Consider the following 23,390-nt stretch of genomic DNA (forward strand, 5'->3'; position numbering starts at 1 on the left):
TTCTAGAAAAATTTCACAGTCTAATTGGCATCTGTAACCAAACGAGAGCCGGGATAATAAGTTAGATACGCTCCTTTCTGTGCTGGTTTTCCCATCAAATTCCCAGCAGGTTAGGAGTCTTCATGCAAAGTACATGAACAGGGTAATCCTTATGACCTGCACTGCTTACAGCAAAGAGTTGATTGGAAACGACAATATAAAAAAATAAAAAATAAGAGAAGAGTTATGGGGCCCGATCCATTACGGATCGCTATTGCGTAAATATGCTAATGATTGCACGCAATGAAAGCCCAAACTGCATATGGAATCGCAGAGGCCAATTTATGCACGCCAATTTAACGGTGTTCAAACGCACTGGCACACGTGCGTTTCGCCGATCACCACCCCCAGTCACTTCCTGCCCAGTCACTCTGCGATGGGTCTGTGTAGTCACTGCGATTGCTGTCCCGATCGTAGTGGAGTCTCCGCGCACTGTGATGCATACGCAGAACGCAACGACCGGCAATTTGCGCGCAGAAAATGAGCAACTCAAATAAGGGAGATTATTGCAATATAAGGCTTGTACGATAGCCGGATAGGCAGTATACGTACATCCCGGATAGCCGGATAGGCAGTATACGTACATCCCCGATAGCCAGATAGGCAGTTTACGTACATCCCCGATAGCCGGATAGGCAGTATACGTACATCCCCGATAGCCGGATAGGCAGTATACATACATCCCGGAGAGCCAGTATACGTACATCCCGGATAGCCAGGCTACGTACATCCCGGATAGCCAGTATACGTACATCCCGGATAGCCGGATAGGCAGTACATCCCGGATAGCCAGTATACGTACATCCCGGATAGCCAGTATACGTACATCCCGGATAGCCGGATAGGCAGTATACGTACATCCCGGATAGCCGGATAGGCAGTAAACATACATCCCGGATAGCCGGATACGCAGTATACGTACATCCCGGATAGCCGGATGGGCAGTATACGTACATCCCGGATAGCCGGATACACAGTATACGTACATCCCGGATAGCCGGATACACAGTATACGTACATCCCGGATAGCCGGATAGGCAGTATACGTACATCCCGGATAGCCGGATGGGCAGTATACGTACATCCCGGATAGCCGGATACGCAGTATACGTACATCCCGGATAGCCGGATACGCAGTATACGTACATCCCGGATACGCAGTATACGTACATCCCGGATACGCAGTATACGTACATCCCGGATAGCCGGATACGCAGTATACGTACATCCCGGATAGCCGGATGGGCAGTATATGTACATCCCGGATAGCCGGATAGGCAGTATATGTACATCCCGGATAGCCGGATAGGCAGTATATGTACATCCCGGATAGCCGGATAGGCAGTATACGTACATCCCGGATAGGCAGTATACGTACATCCCGGATAGGCAGTATACGTACATCCCGGATAGCCGGATAGGCAGTATACGTACATCCCGGAGAGCCGGATAGGCAGTATACGTACATCCCGGATAGCCGGATAGGCAGTATACGTACATCCCGGAGAGCCGGATAGGCAGTATACGTACATCCCGGATAGCCGGATAGGCAGTATACGTACATCCCGGATAGCCGGATAGGCAGTATATGTACATGGCACCTCCCGGCAAGGCTGCTCTCGTATTAAAATTATGATATGTGGAACCAAATATGGGCAATTCTCACTGTATAAGACAAGTGCCACCATGTCTGCTTGCAACTTGTAAACAAGAATCGCAGCGGCAACGCGCAATCTTATCGTCATGTTGGGATGTCAATATGGGCAGTCCACAAGGAAAAAATAGATTCTACAGAGGAGAAAAATGTAATTATATATATATATATATATATATATATATATATATATATATATATATATATATATAGTTACAGTGTGTGTGTGTGTAGATTACAGCACCAATTTAGGTACAAATCCTCGTAGTATATTTAAATATATTTTATCTCACACATATATTCTTTGAACATGCAGAGATGAACAACGGGTTATCATGCACCCCCCAGAAATATGGGTGTCAGGTCAACCAGTAAAAACATGTATCAGTGGCAATCTGCTACATACACAAAAATGCAACTATTGGAACTGGAGTAGAGCGCCTCATGCGCTTATATACCCTTAAAAAAAAAAAAAAAAAAATTTATATATATATATATATATATATATATATATATATATTTATAAATCAAAGTGCTATAAAGTGCTAAGAGAAAATATAATTAATTCAGAGAAATCTCAACCGAGAAAACAATTAGCAGCGGTATATATCAATAAGATTTCATAAACCTGTGCAATAGTGCATTAATGATAATTAATATGAAGTGCAAAAGTGCTCATTAATAAATGTAAAAATCAATTTTAATCAAAACCAACAATAGTATCCTTCTACATATAGGATGTGATACATATAAAATATATAAAAATCCACACAAAAAAAAGAGTACATATACGTATACTCTCCAGATTTTACAGATTTTCTTTGCACTTTAAAAGCACTTTGATTTATAATACCATAACTTTTTACACACATACATATGATTTTCGTTTCACTGCGCATGTGTGTGTCAGTTCACTCATCTAGACAAGGCGGTAAATCGATACATTCAGCCTCGCCTCTGCCAGTCAGTAGCGACATGGTGCCAAGTAGTGTGCATTCTAGCACCCTGCACCTGTCACAGCCCGTGCAGTTCCCCTTTCCTGCCTGGGGTGTCACTCTCTGCTCTGGTGCTTCTAGCACTCTATGGTCTGTATCCCAGCAATTTGTTGACTCAGCTGAGTGTGCGTGCTAGAAGCACCAGAGCAAAAGAAGAATGAACACTAGCCAAGTATCACCCAACTGCCCAAGCAATAAGGGAGGCTTTGTAAAGGAGCCTTTTATTGGCTGACAGAAGTGTGGGGTGGTTTCACGCACAGACAAATTACCAGGATCTCCCTCCCCCTCACACTGCTGTGGCGATGCTGCCTTCCATGTAAGCACAGTTTGCTAATAATCACTTCACGCGTCCACATTCAGAATTGCCTGCCACTCAGAATCAGGCCTTACGGTTTTTGGGAGGTGGTCTTGTGGACTCAAAACTTTATTTCATAGTGGATGTCACAGAATTCCAGAGCCTGTACCCCAATCTCAATAAGGACAATTCAAAAGGGATTATTTTATCTCTGCCGTTTATTAAACCATCCAAAGTTTTTATCACAATCTCAATAAAGAGGATTAATTCGACTCCGCCGTTAATTAAGACATAATTCTTCTATGATTCTTATAATTAAAAGTCAGCAAAATTTATTATATTATATTTCATCAGTACTTGAGAGGGGGGGTGACAAATTAAAAGGAATTACCCAAACAAAAATGTACTTGTATATATTAAATCAGATAATAGTGTTCAATCTAGCACCCTGCACTTCCTCAATCCTGCCAGGGGTGTCACTCTCTGCTTTGTCTCATCATTCTAAGGGCCCCATTTTCCAATGATGTATAACCCCTTCCAGGCACTGCTGGGTCCCCGCCGGGATAAAGCACCATGCACAGACGGACCATCGCTCATGCGCATTATACAGAAGCCCATCGCTGGCAGCAGGTGAGCGGAGGACCCCACCAACGAGTAGGACGTCGCTGGACTTTTGCCAGAGGGGTTAGTAATGATGAATACCAGTGGCATTTCCGTATCACGGCCATACTAAGTGAAATCTGCTGCTGGTACTGGGCTTTGTTAATAAATGGGGCCCTTAATCTCATGCTGATATCTGTGTCCCAATTTTAAGGTGGGTGTGGATACAACAAACCGTAGCCAGTAAGGTCATCCAAATGTTCAAAAAGCAGCACAGAATATTTCAGGAGATAAGTGTGGTAGGCCCTGACCTGCCCACTCCGTAATTCTGTATTCGAAGACACAGCAAAATAGGCTTCATTTAACAAGCAAAAACACACAATCAGTCTTACCCATTAACGATTCAGGTTGTGCATCTTCAGGTCTAACCTGTGAGAATCTATTAATACGAACGCAATAATAGTGAAAGTAATTATCTCATAAAGATGCTTCAGTCTTAGGCCCTGATTCAGAGCCGGACGCTCTGACCAGAGCGCTCGCTCTGAATCAGGGCCCACCTCCATTAATATGGAGCGTCCTCCTGGACGCTCGTATAGCTGTGGGTCACCACCCACAGCATATACGAGCGTCCTCCTGGACGCTCGTATAGCTGTGGGTCACCACCCACAGCATATACGAGCGTGCAGAATGATGGTCGCGATGGTCTCGACCATCGCGACATCGGAACTGCGAGTAAAAGCCTGCGGTTGAGTTTCTCAACCGCAAGGCCAGGAGTGGCTTTGGCTCTATCAGAGCCAAAATCACTCCCACTGACATCACTAGTGATGTCAGTGGGGCCGTACTCAGACGGTAGGCGTTCCCTTGGGAACGCCTCCGTCTGGCAGGCACGCCCCCGGCACGCCCACCAAAGGGGTCGTGCTGTCAGTCACCATCGACAGCACGCCCCCTTTGATGAGACACTCCGAGCGAAGGAAAGTCCTTCGCTCGTCGGGTCTCGCGCATGCGCACGACGGAGCTCCCTCCGTCGTGCGCATGCGCAGTGGGGAACATCGTCCCACTTGCGAGCGTACTGCCGCTCGCGAGTGGGTCTGAATGACCCCCTTAATACGAACTGCAATTTTTATGTGCAATAGGGCAGGAGGCGGCCATTTTGCCTGACAACAAACCTCAAACGAGCTATAGCTGAGGGTACTTTAAGTACGAATGGGGAAAATCTTATAACCCGGACCTCAAAAAAATGGCAGCCTGCACGGTCATTTATGTAGCCATCATTTGCCCATGATAAAAGGGCGTAGAAGGCTGAGCTTAGTGCTCCTATGTTCTGATGTGATGGATGATCTCCTGTCACTCTCCTCCCCAGGTCAGAAGTCTGCTCCAGAGGGAGTCATACAAACCCCCACCCTTCCCTGCCAGAGCATTAACTAAACATTCAGGACAGATGGCAGCCAGCAGTTTAACCCCTTCAGCACATCCGGGACAGGAATTACATGACTATAGAGGAGCCAGCCCTACTGTCAACAAGCTCTATTGATATGTTGCATTGTTCTGTGCACAGCCTGCAAAGAAACCCCACCCCCACCCCCCAAACCCAGCAAACAGGTCCATAAATCCTAAAATCCTGCAGGGAGAGCAGGATGCGCGTGAGCTGGGGAAGAGATTCGCCTCTCAAGCGGAAGAAGACGTTTGGCGAGTACCCACTAACCTGAGGCGAAATGAGTTTCCATAAAAGCGGTCCTCAGGGTTCGCCGGGTCATCGTCTGTTTTGTTTTGTTTTTTGTTTTTTTTTGGGGGGGGGGGTATTGGATTCATGGGAATTGAAAATATGAATGTAAAAAGTTCTCCCACTCCGCAGAGCCACATGCTGGCATTTCGGCATCGCAGCTTGGGTAGCCCCAAAAACCAGCTACATGGCCAATAATAGTCCAATCGGAAATCTATAAAAATCTTTTTTTTTCCCTTCATAGAAAATGCGGTCTGCGGATGAATGGTATCTGGATGTGCGTGCGCCAATTTACAGTCGCACTAATAGGCCACAGTAACTGTTCAGTCAGGGATATGGTATTAGACGGGATGTATAACTTTAAATTCATAATTCATTATAATTTTAATTTCTGACATAAAAATGTAAAAAATATATATATAAAAAGAAGAAATTAGTGAAAGTTTGTAGCTTAGTAAGGTTCACGGGACCTTCACATCCAAACAAACAATGTCCATAGCAACCAATTAGATTACAGCAGGGCTGTAACTAGGTTAGTGCGGCCGATGCCCTGGCACAGGGTACCGCAGGGCAGGGGGCGCTGTTTGGGCCTGTCAATTTTCTGTTTATTATCATTCTCACTTTTAGATTCCTCTTATTTTATCCCCAGCATCTCCTGGCCTCCCCTATCTCTTCCCAGGCCCTTCCCCATGAGGCCATGGCCCTCTCTCAGGTGCACTATATTATGTCCCTATTTATCCCCAGCATCTCCTGGCCTCCCCAATCTCTTCCCTGGCCCTTCCCCATGAGGCCATGGCCCTCTCTCAGGTGCACTATCTTATGTCCCTATTTATCCCCAGCATCTCCTGGCCTCCCCTATCTCTTCCCTGGCCCTTCCCCATGAGGCCATGGCCCTCTCTCAGGTGCACTATATTATGTCCCTATTTATCCCCAGCATCTCCTGGCCTCCCCAATCTCTTCCCTGGCCCTTCCCCATGAGGCCATGGCCCTCTCTCAGGTGCACTATCTTATGTCCCTATTTATCCCCAGCATCCCCTGGCCTCCCCTATCTCTTCCCTGGCCCTTCCCCATGAGGCCATGGCCCTCTCTCAGGTGCACTATATTATGTCCCTATTTATCCCCAGCATCTCCTGGCCTCTCCTATCTCTTCCCTGGCCCTTCCCCATGAGGCCATGGCCCTCTCTCAGGTGCACTATATTATGTCCCTATTTATCCCCAGTATCTCCTGGCCTCTCCTATCTCTTCCCTGGCCCTTCCCCATGAGGCCATAACCCTCTCTCAGGTGCACTATATTATGTCGCTATTTATCCCCAGCATCTCCTGGCCTCTCCTATCTCTTCCCTGGCCCTTCCCCATGAGGCCATGGCCCTCTCTCAGGTGCACTATATTATGTCCCTATTTATCCCCAGCATCTCCTGGCCTCTCCTATCTCTTCCCTGGCCCTTCTCCATGAGGCCATGGCCCTCTCTCAGGTGCACTATATTATGTCCCTATTTATCCCCAGCATCTCCTGGCCTCCCCTATTTCTTCCCCATGAGGCCATGGCCCTTTTTCGGTGTGTTATCTCCCTATTTAAAAACTAGAGCATTGACACCCCCCTTTCTGACACAGGGTACCAAAAAGTCTAGTTACGGCTCTGGATTCCAGCTACTGTTTTGTAGACTGGACTGAATAAATGATAACTGGAATCCGACTGGCTGGTTGCTGTGGGCAGTTTTAATAAATCTGACCCTTTATATGTATTTATTGCCATAACAAGGCATGAAAAAGACAACACATTTAATTCCATTTCTGACAATGCAGCCCACAGATTATTTTTATCATGCAATGTTGGTTACTATGGTGCTGACCTGACAAAGGACTCCTGTTTATTTTACACAGAGACAATGAAACCTCGTATTACTGGCTATGTGTATTCCGCACCAAAACAGGGGAATAGCTGTATTTTCTTGTAGCGCTGATTGTTTCAATTACACCCTTGTTTATACAACACTTTGCCTAAAACATTTATTGTAACAAGATGGCCGCCCCCTGCCCACAGCTTTCCATCGTTTTGTATATGACAAACACAAGCTCAAAACTAAATACTGCTAAAAGGAAAACTACACATTATTTCAAAAGGGATTTTAGCCAATGTGTAATTAAAATGTGTAGTGTATACTTCACCTACAAAAAGTAGCGGCAGCCATTTTGTATGCTGAACAACTCAACAGTGACGTCACAAGATCCTAAAAAAAAACTAGACCGTATTAAAGGTTCTGTCCATAAAATAGCTGCCACTTTGGGCTTCATGCCTGAGCGAGGTTACTCATCCCCTGTGAATTGAGATGCAATATTATGAAGATTGGTTCAGCCCACAAAATGGCCACCAAGGCCACGTAAAGGCAACCGGAACAGCCGCGTAAAGGCAACCAATACGCCCACAGCTCCTGTGAACATGTAACATGAGAGTATTTGGCCAATAGCGATACCCTAAACTAAACCACAATGCTGTAGGACACAAAGCAGAGAACAGCACAGCAACCAAAACAGCGTAAAGGCAACCAAAACAGCCGTGTAAAGGCCGCGTAAAGGCATCCAGTACGCCCACAGCTCCTGTGAATATGTTACATTTGAGTATTTGGCCAATAGTGATACCCTAAACTAAACCACAATGCTGTAGGACACAAAGCAGAGAACAGCACAGCAATAAAGTATCAACAAATTAAACATTCGGCTCCCCCCCCCAAAAAAAGGATATCATGACCTATTCTCATAACCTACATGCGTACAAAACAATTTATTTAGTCTAGCAAATTCTACATTTTCATACAGATGTGTCAAAAGAAAAAAAAAAAAAGGTAATATGTAGGGATATAACAAAAATGTAAGTTGCTCTAAAGAGCTGACACTTTATATTACGCAGGTTGTGCCACCTCCCAAGGTCACCCCTGAACAAACAGCCCCTATATAACAGCAGCCCTGACACACAGAGTGTACGTTCTCTGGAAATTATCCTAATGAGGATTAATTCATAATCTGAGCTCATGCAGGCTTTTTTGGAGGAGAATGTCACACAGGACACAAGAGTTTAGCTTCAAACCCATGTGAGGTGCCAGCGTTAACCTGCGTGCCGCCGGCGTGGGGCCTAGTACTGCCCTGTGGCATAGAGGGTGTTCAAATACTCAGTAGTTTTGCTGCTAAGGGCGTCGATTATGCACAAATCTTAAAGCAGTGACAATTTTACTGCAGTTTTACAAGGTAGATGAGAAATGTCACCTTTGTACAGTTTTCGGGGTCAGATCATTTTAACCCCTTAAGTGCGTATGTGAGGTTTGTAGCCTAATTTCATGTATTCATCTGACAATCTTTAGGGTTATTCTGCTCCCAATGAGAAAAAAATAAAAATAAATAAATTATATATATATATATATTTTTTTTTATACAGACATACACTTACATTTTGCACCTCTTGCAGAATGACACATTAATATACACAGGAGCTTGCTTACCCCCTGTTGGCAGACAGTCCTCACACCAATTATTATCTTTTCAAAAGGAACATTTTCCTCCCAAAAATAGCATTCAATATTCTATTTTAAAATGCTACCTTAAACTGCCTGTGCAGGGTGCGCTGGGCCCGGTCGGCCGCCAGGGGGCGCTGCTCGTAGTCAGTCAGTGAGTGAAGATCTCTGTAGCCACCCAGACAGGAGAGAAGGGGCCCCTGGCACATCTTGGTGCAGTTTTAACAATAAAACAACCTTTGTCTGCGGGTTTTTTCCTGCGGTGGGAAACTTGCTGCAGTCCACAGGCAGCCACAGAGAATGCACAGGAGAGATTGCCATATAAATCTCAATAATATCCCTTCTCCCCCCCCCCACCACATGGGAAGAAGGCTGAGCAATGCTTTGCAGCTAATTGCATGCTGGCAGCCAGGGGGTTAATAAACTTCCATCTGATTAGAGGCTGCCATTACATTACAGTGTGTTTAGGAGCAGCCTGACATATAACACACATACACACCACACTATTATACCATGGAGCCAGGAGGCCTGGGCTCTGACACTTGAGCTGGGGACTTTGCATTGTGATACAAATACTGTCATATTGTAACAACCTGAGCAATCAGAAATGCAGCAAAGGGGAAATAAACAGGAGCTGTATGCAATCCATCCATGCTTTGCAGACCCCTCCTCCCCCCATCCAGGACATTTAAGGGTTAATTGTTTTTTTAAGCCACCCAGCAAAAAAAAACCTACATGGGGGGGGGATGAGAATTCTGCAGCAAGTTTTGTAGAATATTTCTTGCAGATAATACAGACACAATAGCAGCCTCTCACCACCCATCCTTCCTCTATGCATCCCAGGGAAGGAGTCAGGCACAGTTCAGATTAACCCTATAACACCCCCAGGCCGACCCTGAGACACATATAAGCAGTACATAGCATCCCCTATATACCAGCTGGGACAGGGCACAGGGCAATCATCTGATCAGTGCATGAAGTGCTGTCACATGATTAGGCACTGCCAGCCACCCAGCAAGGGGCATATAGGGGGGGGGGTTCTATAGGTGCCAGGGGGGGGTTCTAGCTACATAACAATGAGTTGTAGATTGTTTCCCCTTTTTCATATATTAGGTCCCCGGGGTGATCAGAAGTCTGCAAGGTGTTAATGGGGGGGGTGATAGGAGAGCCCCCTCTTACCTCCATAGACAGGGGCCACGGGTGCAGGAGATGAGGAGCGTCATGGCAGTGCCCCCCGCTGAGACCCTCACTGCAGTCCGGGGCTCACAGCACCCCCTGCCTCTCTGCTGCCATGCTGGTGCCTCAGAGGGAGGTGGTGGGGGGTGCCTCCTGCTGTTCTCACAGAGATGGGTGATCAGCCCTGGATCCTGGGGGTGTCTTCTGCATGGGGGGGCTCAGTCAGACACCAGCTGCACCCCCGTGCCTGGTGCATTCCTGCACTGCACCCTGAGAGCAGAGGATGCAGGGCCTACTTGGGGGGTGGGGGGTGAATGCAAGGGATATTTTAGGGTGACCCACAGCCCCTGGCAGCCAGACTGCAGGGAAGGAAGAGCAGCCAAAGGCAGCTTTGCAGCCCCTGTGAGGTCACCCCACTGCACCCCCATGCAGGGAGCCCCTGCACCCAATCTTCCGGCAGGCTGCAAAAAAAGTTGAAATTAGGAAGAGGAGAGGGAGGAGGAGGGGAGAGAACCCTCTGTCTCTTTCTTTCTCCTGCTCTTGCAAAGCAATCAACCGCCCATCTCATGGATGACGTGCAGGGGGGGGGACTTTGGGCTGTCAGGGCCCCCCTCCCTCTGCTGGGGAGATTGTGTGGGATTTCTGTTTAACCAACACATTTCAATCAGGAATGAGGGGAGGGGGATCCTTATCTTATTACCCCCCTCATGCATTCCCTCCTCCCCATGTCAGGGTGTATAGCTGGTGGGTGCAGGACACACACATATGGTTGTACATTGCAATTCCTGCCCTGCAAACTTGTTACCTATGTATTCCTTCTCCCAACTCATTTCCCTATAATGGTTACATGTCAGCCAGGGTCAGAGGTGTGTGGGGGTCATCAGCCATAAAATAAGATATACTTGCGATGTTATTAAACATCATTCTCTGTTGCCTGGATCTCTCTTCTCGGCGGCAAATGGCAACTTTTGCATGCAGCATGCATGCAGTAGCGACTACGCATTTTTGCAAAAATCGGGAACAACTTGTCCGGTTCCGTCTTTCCGTGTAGTAGGGCGTTTCGGGGTGAGCCTATGTACACCACACACCCTGCACGCATTGTAAACACGCCTATGCTTCCCCGACTGCCCGCAACTGCGCTGCGACTCATAATCACCCCATAATGTGTAAATTCTCCCAGCACCACAAATGCGTTCAACACATTGGGGTCTATTTACTAAGCAGTGTTAGGAGACAGAGGGAAAAGTGATAAGGTGCCAGCCAATCAGCTCCCAACTGTCATCTCACAGGCTGCGATTGAAAAATGGCAGGTGGGAGCTGATTGGCTGGCACCTTATCACTTTCTTATCACTTTTCACTCTGTCTCCTAACGCTGCTTAGTAAATAGACCCCATTATGCCATACAGGAACCCCAGTTCACATACAGTATGCCACCGTGCCCCCCACGCTGGTGATGTGTGGGGGCACCTGGGCAACTGCCCTGCTGTTAATCCAGCACTGACCTCAGATCAGGTATTCTGTGACCGCTCGTTCACACGTATGTGCTGGTGAATTGGTGAGCAGGCGTGAAAACTAACACGCTCCTCAGACACGTTTTATGGGCGCCGACCTGTTACGAATCCCATGCTTTGCGCATTTACAATCAATAATGCTGTTATCGGACGTTCAGGCGTAAGAAATTGGTTGCGCTGCATCGTAAAATTTTAACGGTGGGGTGATATCTTAGATGACAATGCTGAAAGCGCGCTCATTATTAATATTATTTAGATTTATTATAGTGCTATCATATTCCCATGCGAGTTTTCAGGCATCTCTTAGCAGCTAAAGCAGCCAATAAGTGTGAATGAGCCCTATAGTTGCCTATGCGCAGGAAATCCCCGGATAGCTAGTAACCTCCCGCAGGTGCGCAACACGATTTCCAGTCGATGGGTTAGGACATTTTTATGTTTAGAAGGACATGTTTTCTATAAAGGGCTACAGCCCTTGTAGAACTATAAGACTCAGCATGCCATTCTACTGTTCTGTTAAAAAAGATAAATATTTGTCTGTCAACCTGCGGCTCTCCGGTGTTTGTGGAACTACAAGCCCCAGCAGGACCTGTTATATCATTGTTGTAAATGTGTTTTACACATGACAATGTTGCCTCTTCATTCCTTCCGCCCATAGAAATATACAGATATGCTGGTGTCTGTTTTGACAGCTTATATCATTATTGTGTAGTGTTTGATGCGTTACATTTTATAGCCCCATTTGCGCTGTAATATATTCCATAAAATCCTAATGAAAATATGTAAAAAGGAAGAAAAGGCGTAATGTGCCCACAGCAGTTAGTTTTCATGCATACGGTGGAATTGTAACACTTTCAGCGGCTCTAAGGGAAGGTTGTTATTGGTTTTTTTTTCACATTAACACATTTCATGGAGTATGATTTACGAAGCCGGCCCACAGCGCACTGGCCCCACAAAGGGTGATCATTATTGTGTGATTGGTCGACGTCACAAAGAAAGTGGTTATTGTGACGACAGGTCTGTTGTATAATATTATTGGTGGAAGCCTCCACAACTTAGTTGCCCAGAAGTCTTAATCCGGCCCTGGTCAGCAATGCCAAATCTTCCTTCCTCCCCGCCTACCCCATCTGTGTCACTCCTGTTTGTCTGCCCCTCCCTTTTAGAATGTAAGCTCTTTTGAGTAGGGCCCTCTACCCTCTTGTGCTTCTCCCTACTGTACTTTCATTTATCTCTTACTCTCCACTAGGGCAACTAACACCTGGCTGCTTATGTGGGTGTAAAGGTCTCTAATATAACAATTATCCATGTCCTGCGTTGTATTGTATTGTAAGTCGCTAGTTACTTATTTGTTAATGTACTGTGTAAAGCGCTGCGGAACACTTGTGGTGCCATATATATAAATAAATAATAATTATAAGTGTCACTACACTCATTCTTCTTGACCTCTCTGCTGCTTTTGACACTGTGGACCACCCTCTCCTGCTGCATATCCTTCACTCCCTTGGTCTATGTGAAACTGCCCTCTCCTGGCTGTCCTCCTACTTCTAAGACCGGTCCTTCTCTGTCTCATCTCATGACTCCACTCCCCCCAGCTTCCACTACTAGCAGGTGTCCCCCAAGGTTCTGTTCTTGGATCTCTCCTATTCTGCCTCTATACATCCTCACTAGGTGAGCTCTCACCTCGTTTGACCTCCATTATCATCTCTATGCTGATGATACTCAGATCTACCTCCCCTCCCCTGACCTCACCCCCTCTCTCCTCACTCTGTCTCTCTGCCATTTCCTCCTGGATGTCTCTTTCTTACACTTAACATGTCTAATACTGAGCTGTTAATCTTTACCCCCACCCAAATTACCTCACCTCCCTCAATTTAATTATCTATTGATAGCACCATCATCTCTTCTCCTCCTGCACCTTCAAACCACACATTCAGCACCTCTCCCAGTCCTGCCGTTTCCATCTAAGAAATATTTCCAGGATCAGATCCCTTCTCACCCTGGAGACAACTAAGACCCTCATCCACTCACTGCTCATCTCCCGACTGGACTATTGTAACCTTCTCCTATCTGGCCTCCCTGACTCTTACCTCTCTCCACTACAACCTGTCCTCAATGCTGCTGCTCGGCTCATCTTCCTCTCCAAACGTACTACACTTGCCTACTCTCTGCTACAAGCCCTCCGCTGGCTCCCCTTCCCCTTCACAACCCAATTCAAACTTCTCACACACATACACAGCCCTCACCAAATTCTCTCCCATTTACATCTCTGACTTAATTTCTCTTCAGACTTCCATCTGCCCACTTCGATCCACAAATGATCACTGCCTTTCCACTTCCTCCCGCTCTCACCTCCAAGTTTTTGCCCATGCCAAAACTGAAACTCTCTCCCTCTCCCTATCAGACTCTCTACCTCTCTGCAAACATTCAAACAGACTGTCAGGAATCGTGCTCACCCTCAGGGTCCTGCTGCTCTGTTCTGGTGGGGGACCCAGCCTGGGGTCTCTCGGAAGGTGCTGTCAGTGGCGTTCCCTCCGGGTCCGGGCATCATGGTGGCTCCAGATTGGCTAGGTGTGTTGCTGGAGGGTTCTCCATGTGGCGGTGGTCTCAGGTGATTTGAGGTTCCGGCAACGTTCCCTCTGGCCCCGGACACTAGGTGCCGCCATGTTGGTTCTGGTCAGCTGACCGCTAAGTCTCCAATGGGTATTCAGGTCGGTGGCCACCTAACGGCATCAGCCAATCCTTGTGTCTCACAGGGTATACAGCTTTGCTCCTGACACCATTCACTGTCAGAGATTCGTCGCTGATACTTGTATCGGATTCCAGGTCCCATGCTAGTTGCACTTGTGACTCTGACGACTCCAGCTCCAGTGTATTCTTCATGTCCGATTCCACTCTGGCTCCAGTGTATTCGTCATGTCCGATTCCACTCCGGCTCCAGTGTATTCTTCATGTCCAATTCCACTCCGGCTCCAGTGTATTCTTCAAGACTCATCCCACTCTGGCTCCAGTGTATATTTCATGTTTGATTCCACTCTGGCTCCATTGTATTCTTCAAGTCCCATTTTACTTCAGCCCCAGTGTATTCTTCATGTCCGATTCCACTCCGGCCCCAGTGTATTAAGGGGCACTACTATTGTGTGGAATAATGTGTTATATGGGGCATTTCTACTATGTGGCATAATCTGTAAAGGGCATAACTGTGTGGTATAATGTGTAAGGGGCATTACTGTGTGGCATAATGTATAAGGGGCACTACTACTGGTGGGATAATGTGTATAAGGGCTACTACTGTGTGGTATAACCTGAATGGGCTATGTGTGGCATAACATGAATGGGCTCTGTGTGGGGGCAAATGTATGTGTTTTTTTTACCTATGTTGGGGCCCTTTTAAGACGTTGCTCTGTGGCCCCAAAAGTTCTAGTTACGCCCTTGCATGCAAACACAGAGGGCTGGCTAATATATATGGTCAATTTAAAAAGGACTAAAGGCCAGTACACACTAGACAATGTCTGGTGTGTACCACCTCATTAACAACGGGTCCTGGCGGGGGTGCCAGCATCAGCAAGTGCATACACACTTGCCGATGCTAGTAGCGACAGAACGGCGTTGAGGACCAACGATATTGCCCGTCGGACCTGCATGCAGGGCCGATGGAGGATGTCATTGATGATGCACAGGAGCGCACATCGTCAGCGACATAACGGGTACACACTACATCGGACTGACATATCGTCTAGTGTGTACTCCGCATTACTCTAGATTTAATATGAACTTTTATGAGCATAAAGTTTGACACTTGCTCAGACTGTGAGGTTAAAATTATACTTTTGTAGATTTCATACAGGTTTTTGGCAAACTGCCAATTTCCACTTGAGCCAGCCCTGGAACCTATGTTATTTAAGAGTGTCCCCATTTTTAGGGATTGTGTGACAGTGTGTGGCCCTGACAAAGTTCAAAACCTAGGCAAGAACCTAATCATGGTCAAACTACACCACCTTGCCAAATTTTGTGGAGCTTGTTCCAAACTCTGGCCGTGTATAAAGGACAGACAGACAGACACACTTTATCGCTTATTCTATAGATTAAGAACAGTCCCAGCCATGGCCGTTGGGAACCGGCCTGGGTCCATTTGCTAATGAGGCGTGGTCTAATCGCAGGAGGCGTGGTCATGCCCCCTTAGTGATTGACAGACAGGGAGTGTTTGTGGGAGGTAACAGGAGGGTGACTCAAATGCAGGAGTGTAGTGACCATTTTGGGGACGTGTCTGAGACTGCAAATTCGTACATAGTCGTTAAGGATCTGGTGGCATACTTCCGATGAGCATCCTAAGCGATCATGGGGTTGCTCAGAAGATCGATGCTGCGACAGATGTATGACCAATGGTGCCGCTAGACTGTGTCTCAATATAAATCCCAGTGGCTGTGACATTAGTGTATTTTCACACGGGTATCGCACCCGCGCACGCATTAGCGTCCACCTTTGAATTAGGCCCTAAGGTACATTTATATAATTCAATTCCTGATAATTCAGCCACATGGGAATATTGTGCAGGGTCAGGACAAAGTCATTCTTTGAAAAAGGGTCTTATTACTGTCCTAATTGCTGGATGCGGTACCTCCTAAGCCTCCTCTTCCAGCAGCTTCATCAAGACAGTATCTGCAATGTCTTCTCCAGGCTTCGGCGACCGGCCGTCACCAGTTTTCACCGCGTGAATTGTGAGCTCTTTAAAGTGATATGTACTACTGGTAACTGTGGCCTAAAATGCCCTCCAATCCTAACTATAAGTATTAAAACCTAATAACAGAAAACAAAAGTAGTGCAGACCACATTTGTTACTTTTTGATATTTGTTGTATACATTGATTAGTGATCCTCTGGGATGATTGGCTGTATCAAGGTGGGGATTTCGATAAGTAGTCCCATAAATGAGATGACAATCCAGAATGTGATTATTATACTGGGGGTCCAGTGGTTGTCCTAAAGTAACATCAATAACACGTGTCATTGTGACATAGTCCTCAACATCATCTGATGAAGTTGTGGCTTATTCCACAACTAAACGCGTCAGTTACCCTATTTGTGGACAAAAATGACCCACTATTATGGCTGCTGTCAGGATACTCTTTGTGCTACAGGTTTTTGAAAGTGATTCCTGCCCTGACCAATAGAAGCTTTGTTATTCTGTGAATGGCCAACCCTCTCCGATTTGTCACCGTGCCCACATCATTGGAATTAATAAAAACTATTTGCTCCACTCGTTTGAAACCCAGTGATGTTGAGGGGGCCAGCTGTGGATAGAAGTTCATGGCTAGCTTCCAAAAATGGTCCTTAGGGCAGGTAAATTGTGTATTCACTCTACTGTAGTTATCAGTACAAAACAGACCCTTAGGGGTGTATTTACTAAAGTGGGAATTTTTAGAAACAGAGATGTTGCCCATAGCAACCAATCAGATTCTAGCTATTATCACCAACCAATCAGATTCCACTTAACATTTAACTAGCACCTTCTAGAAGATAATAGCTAGAATCTAATTGGTTGCTATGGGCAAAATCTCCACTTCTAAAAACCCTTAGGGTCCACTTTATTGTTTCACTCCTTATATGAAATAAAACTTGTAGAAAGCGTGATTAGCCATTAAATCTGAATCTATTCAGATCAGTTGCATTTTAAGTTAAGTGTATGCAGTAACAGATTAAGGGGTTCACAAACTTTCTCTAATATTATTTGTAATATAAATTATCTGTCTCTCCTAATCAGTAGCATATATCTCTTTGCCAGGGTAAATGCTGGGAGGTATCAATTTCCCGTGTAATGTTGGGAGGTATAATTAGCCAGGGTAAATAATGGGAGGTAGAAATAACCGGGGTAAATGTTGGGAGGTATAATTTCCCAGGGTAAATGATGGGAGGTATAATTAGCCAGGGTTAATGTTGGGAGGTATCATTTTGGGATGTTGGGAGGTATAATTTGCAAGGGTAAATTTGGGAGGTATAATTTGTCAGGGTAAATGTTGGGAGGTATAATTAGCCAGGGTAAATGATGGGAGGTATAATTAGCCAGGGTAAATGTTGGGAGATATAATTTACCGGGGTAAATGTTGGGGGGGTATAATTTCCCAGGGTAAATGATGGGAGGTATGATTAACCAGGGTAAATGTTGGGAGGTATAATTAGCCAGGGTAAATGTTGGGAGGTATGATTAACCAGGGTAAATGTTGGGAGGTATAATTTGTCAGGGTAAATGTTGGGAGATATAATTATCCAGGTTAAATGTTGGGAGGTTTAAATTGCCAAGGTAAATGTTGGGAGGTATAATTTGCCAAGGTAAATGTTGGGAGGTATAATTTTCCAGGGTAAATGTTGGGAGGTATAATTTTGCAGGGTAAATGTTTGGAGGTATAGTTTTGGGATGTTGGGAGGTATAATTTGCCAGGGTAAAAGGAGGTATAATTTGCCTGGGTAAATGTTGGGAGGTATAATTAGCCTGGGTAAATGTTGGGAGGTATAATTAGCCAGAGTAAATGTTGGGAGGTATAATTAGCCAGAGTAAATGTTGGGAGGTATGATTAGCCAGGGTAAATGTTGGGAGGTATAATTTTCAGGCTAAATGTTGGGAGGTATAATTAACCAGAGTAAATGTTGAGAGGTATAATTTGTCAGGGTAAATGTTGGGAGGTATAATTAGCCAGGGTAAATGTTTGGAGGTATAATTTGCCAAGGTAAATGTTTGGAGGTATAATTTGCCAGGGTAAATGTTGGGAGGTATAATTTGCCAAGGTAAATGTTGGGAGGTATAATTTTCCAGGGTAAATGTTGGGAGGTATAATTAGCCAGGGTAAATGATGGGAGCTATAATTAGCCAGGGTAAATGATGGGAGGTATAATTTGTCAGGGTAAATGTTGGGAGGTATAATTAGCCAGGGTAAATGTTGGTAGGTATAATTTGCCAGGGTAAATGTTTGGAGGTATAATTTTGGAATGTTGGGAGGTATCATTTCTCAGGGTAAAGGGAGGTAGAATTTGCCAGGGTAAATGTTGGGAGGTATAATTAGCCTGGGTAAATTTTGAGAGCTATAATTAGCCAGGGTAAATGTTGGGAGCTATAATTAGCCAGGGTAAATGTTGGGAGGTATAATTTGCCAACGTAAATGTTGGGAGGTATGATTAGCCAGGGTAAATATTGGGAGGTATAATTTGCAAGGGTAAATGATGGGAAGTATAATTAGCCAGGGTAAATGTTGGGAGGTATAATTAGCCAGGGTAAATGTGGGGAGGTATAATTAACCAGGGTAACTGTTGGGAGGTATAATTTCTCAGGGTAAATGTTGGGAGGTATAATTAGCCAGGGTAAATGTTGGGAGGTATAATTTGCCAAGGTAAATGTTGGGAGGTATAATTTGCCAGGGTAAATGTTGGGAGGTATAATTTGCCAAGGTAAATGTTGGGAGGTATAATTTGCCACAGTAAATGTTGGGAGGTATAATTAACCAGGATAAATGTTGGGAGATATAATTAGCCAGGGTAAATGTTGGGAGGTATAATTTACCAGGGTAAATGTTGGGAGGTATAATTTGCCAGGGTAAATATTGGGAGGTATAATTTTACAGGGTTAATGTTGGGAGGTATAATATGCCAGGGTAAATGATGGGAGGTATTTTTAGCAAGGGTAATTGTTGGGAGGTATAATTTTGGGATTTTGGGAGGTATAATTTGCCAGGGTAAATGTTGGGAGATATAATTTGCCAGGGTAAATGTTGGGAGGTATAATTTTGGGATGTTGGGAGATATAATTAGCCAGGGTAAATGTTGGGAGGTTTAATTTGCCAGGTTTAATTTTGGAAGGCTTTAAGACCCACTACTTCATCAAGGCCTTCCATCTCTCATCCTAATCCACCTCATGCTCTTTCCTCCCTATCTTCCTCTTCTGTGTCACGCCTGTCTGTCTACCCCTCCCCTTTAGAATGTAAGCTCTCACGAGCAGGGCCCTCTTCCCTCATGTGCTTCTCTTTACATTTTCTTCTACTCCTTACTCCCCATTAGGGCACCTAACACGTGACTGCCAACTCCCAGCTGCTTATTGTGAGTGTTATAATCGCTATTGCAGTAATGTATATACATTGTGTCCTTGTCCTGCACTGTAATGTACTGTATGTTACTTGTCTCTTGTTCACTTATTAGTTTATGTACTATGTAAGGCGCTGCGGAACACTTGTGGCGCCATATAAATAAAGGATAATAATAATAATAATATTAATAATAGGGTTATGCATTTCTATATTATATACGTACTGTATGCTTCAGTCATTGTCCCTCATTTGCAGGGCTGGCCGAGGTGTTACAGATTCATCCCTGGAAATGTCCCTGTTTATTTATTGACCAACATCTCACACTCAACAGTACATTTGCTGATATTACCCTGTATTGTGGATGCAATTATAACTATCTATTGCTAATCTCTTAGCTAATCATACAATGTAGAATAAGTGCATTACCGCTAAGCTCAGCGAGCATTATGCGGACTGAAGGACACAGGGTCCAGCTAATACAGCAACGTGCCCAGCAGCAAAATGAACAACATGTATCCTAGGGTTAGTGGGATCACTAGTGTATTATTTACCTAGAGGCCTATAAAGTAATGAGTTATTTTTTTTTTTTTTTAAATAGAGGTTCAAATTGTTGCTACCCCCATAATATTGCTGCCTATTCACATATAACTGCTCGGCGACCTCCCAGGGGGGTGGGGTACAGTTGGAGTAGAGCTTATTGCAGCGACCAGAGTACTAGGGTTCAGAATATTTTAGTCATTTAAATAACCTGAGCTGTTCCCAGCCCGGCCAATCAGCGCTCTTCCCCAGGATAACGCGGATTCTACACTTAACCCTTGCCGAGGAAATACACATTTCACTCACAATAGAACAGAGCTAAATATTTGCAGATTGCTTTCATCCCTCCCACTCGCTGCACTCCAGGAGACGCACTCAGAGCCCCCAATTAATCCCCTACTTGCAGTCTGTCTCTACAGTAACATATTGGGTTGGGGGAGGGTACAGGACTCATTTACAAAAACGTGTGCACAGGAGGAATACTGCAAAAAAAAAAAAAAAAGCTGCAAAAAAATTAATTGGCATAAATGCTAAACACTTATACCAGTGGTTCTCAAACTCGGTCCTCAGGACCCCCACACAGTTCACGTTTTGCAGGTCACCCAACAGAAGCACAGGTGTATTCATTACTCACTGACACATTTTAAAAAATCCACAGGTGGAGCTAATTATTTCATTGATTCTGTGAAGAGACCTGCAAAACATGCACTGTTTGGGGTCCTGAGGATCGAGTTTGAGAACCTGTGACTTATACAAACTGCACCTCCCCCAAATAGCACCCTGTGCCAGTCCTGTGCCCAGTTTAACCTGAAATAGGACGCACTCCTGTTCCTTTATCACAAGTGATACTTGTCCGTGCTGCAGTCCTGCTCAATATTATCATTATTCTTCTGTATAACGCAGCGTTGCACATTCAGGGGATAATGGCTCTCATTCAGAGCCGCTCGTTAGCGGCAGTACGCTCGTTCCGAGCGATGTTCGCACATCTGCGTATGCGTACGGTTTTTAGTACGCATGCGCGAACCAGTCAGTGCGGCCGAAAATCATTTGTACGCTATATAGCGAGTGCCTGCTATTTTGAGTGACAGAATGAGGCGTATGTGGGTGGTAACAGGGGAAGGTGCTTGAAAACGGGGGAGTGGAATTCGAACGCAGGCGTGCTTAAAGGTCAAAACGGGCGTTTTAAGGGTGTGCATAATTAATACAGCAGCGTCAAAGACCACGTCACTGGGTTTTTTTAAACTCAGAACTGCTCGCAAAATAGCGGTTGAAAAAACCAACCACAAGAATAGCGAGCAGTTCATACGCTGTACGATGTACTCGATTAATCTAATAAATAGCGGACATGACGTATGGTGCGAGCGGCCAGGGGGCGTTTTTATCAAATAAACGAGCGTATGTTTTGCTCGCTCGTTCAGACTTAAAGGTGTGAACAGACTGCAATGTGCGAACGGATCATTTGAATAGCCACCCCTTGCTTTTGAACGAACGACCGCAAATAGCGAACGGCTCTGAATCAGGCCCAATGTTTTAGATAAATGTATTTATTTATTATTTATTAACAGTTATTTATATAGCGCAGACATTACCTGGAGCTTATAGAGAATATGTGGTCATTCACCTCAGTCCCTGCCCCAGTGGAGCTTACAATCTATGGGGGTGATTCAGAGATGTACGCAGGTCACATGGCTGATGCGTCTCTGGATGCTGCAGCAATGCGAAAATATGGTGATGCCGCAGGAGGCGTCTAAAGGAAAGAAATACGCATCCTGTCGGCATCGCTGATCCCAGTGGATCACCATATGCCCAAGCCTACTCAGAATGCCCGCCGGAACTCCTCAGTCAGGAGGAACTCCTCAGCCAGGGTCATTTGCACTTATAAAAAATGGGAGCAACTTTTGTAAAACGGACCCTGTGGCCTCCACCTCCCTGCCTCCAAACGTGAATCCGGATGCGCCTTAGGGGGGGCACAGCGTGCTTTGTGTGCGCACACAGACACATTTACTTTTTTTTTTCTTTTTCAGAATCCAATTAATCTACCGGTATTACCAGTTTGTTTTTGGATTGTGGGAGAGAAAATGGAGCACCCGGAGGAAACCTATGAAAGCATACAAACTCCACACAGTTGCGGACTCTGGGGATGCGCACAGTGCTGAGATGCATACGCCTGCGCAGTACGCAACAATCAGCCATCTGCGTAGGCTATCGCAATAGCAATCCGTAGTGAATCAGGCCCTCTAACCAAATACCTCAGTTCTGTAAGATAATATTGCTAAACACTACGCCAACCGTGCTGTCCACACAAATGACAGCAGGTAAAGATGTCCCTGGGCAGCTGAGCTTACAGCTTAAGAGGTGTGGTTACGATTGGAGCTGGTGGTGGGGAAATTTGTGTGGTTACTGCACGGCACAATTATTATCAGCCACCAATATTACAGCCGCCATAGGTGACTGGTATTTCTGTGCCACCGTAGTTGCTGGTATCATCGGTACTGGCTTAATGCTCTCTCCGCTGGTCCCTATGCCCACCGAAGCTGTGGAGTGGTGGCAGCTACGGCCAACAAGAGATGCTGCGGAGATCACCAATGGAGGACCAGACATGGCAACAGCAATGGCAGCTGGACTGGCCTAAGTTGGCACTCAGCAGATCTTTGAAACAATACTCTTAGTGACAGGCCCGGCGACAGGGGGGACTGAGGGTACACTCGTACCGGGCCCCGAGGATCAGACAGGCACAAAAGGGGGCCGCGGACGGCGGACTCACTGTTCCAGGCGGCAGGCTGTGGCCCATAGCCGCCACCCAGCTCCCTTGTAGCCTGTCATGGGCAGCGCTGGGCTCTTCCAGGTGGCTCAGATGCTGCACGGGCCAGACATGACCTTTCAGTCAGCAATGCGGCAGCATGACATCATAAGTCATGTTGACACACGTCGTCCCTGCTCGTCAGGCAGGTTGCGCCACTGCGGTGGTGGAGGAGTTGGGGTGGTAGGGGATAGAGGAAGAGGGATAGGGGCTGGGGGCAGAGGAAGATGATGGGGGCTTAGAATGGAAGAAGGTGAAGGGGCTTGGGACAGAAGACGGTAAAGGGGGCTGGGGAAGGAGGAAGGTGATGGGAGCTGGGGTGGAGGAAGGTGATGTGCTGGGGCAGAGGAAGGTAAAAGGGGCTGGGGACAAAGGATGGTGAACAGGCAGAGGAAAGTGATGGGGGCTGTGGGCAGAGGAAAGTGATGGGGGCTGGGGGCAGAGGATGGGGTTGGGGGCTGGGGACAGAGGATGGTGAATGGGCAGAGGAATGTGATG

The 23,390-nt window shown here is 45.9% G+C and overlaps 1 protein-coding gene across 2 annotated transcripts in view; it reads right to left on the minus strand.

Moving 5' to 3' along the window:
• The window catches only part of HIPK2 (homeodomain interacting protein kinase 2), a 50,812-nt gene extending 40,220 nt beyond the window's left edge, over positions 1–10,592 (minus strand). For both annotated transcript variants that reach the window (XM_088463175.1, XM_088463174.1), the window contains exon 1: positions 9,986–10,592. The gene's annotated coding sequence lies outside the window, so the exon portion shown is untranslated. The remainder of the gene's footprint in view (positions 1–9,985) is intronic.
• Positions 10,593–23,390: the final 12,798 nt, after the last annotated feature.

The sequence above is a fragment of the Taudactylus pleione genome, unplaced genomic scaffold, assembly GCF_031769625.1.
Source record: "Taudactylus pleione unplaced genomic scaffold, aTauple2 ptg001329l, whole genome shotgun sequence".
Lineage (NCBI taxonomy): Eukaryota > Metazoa > Chordata > Amphibia > Anura > Myobatrachidae > Taudactylus > Taudactylus pleione.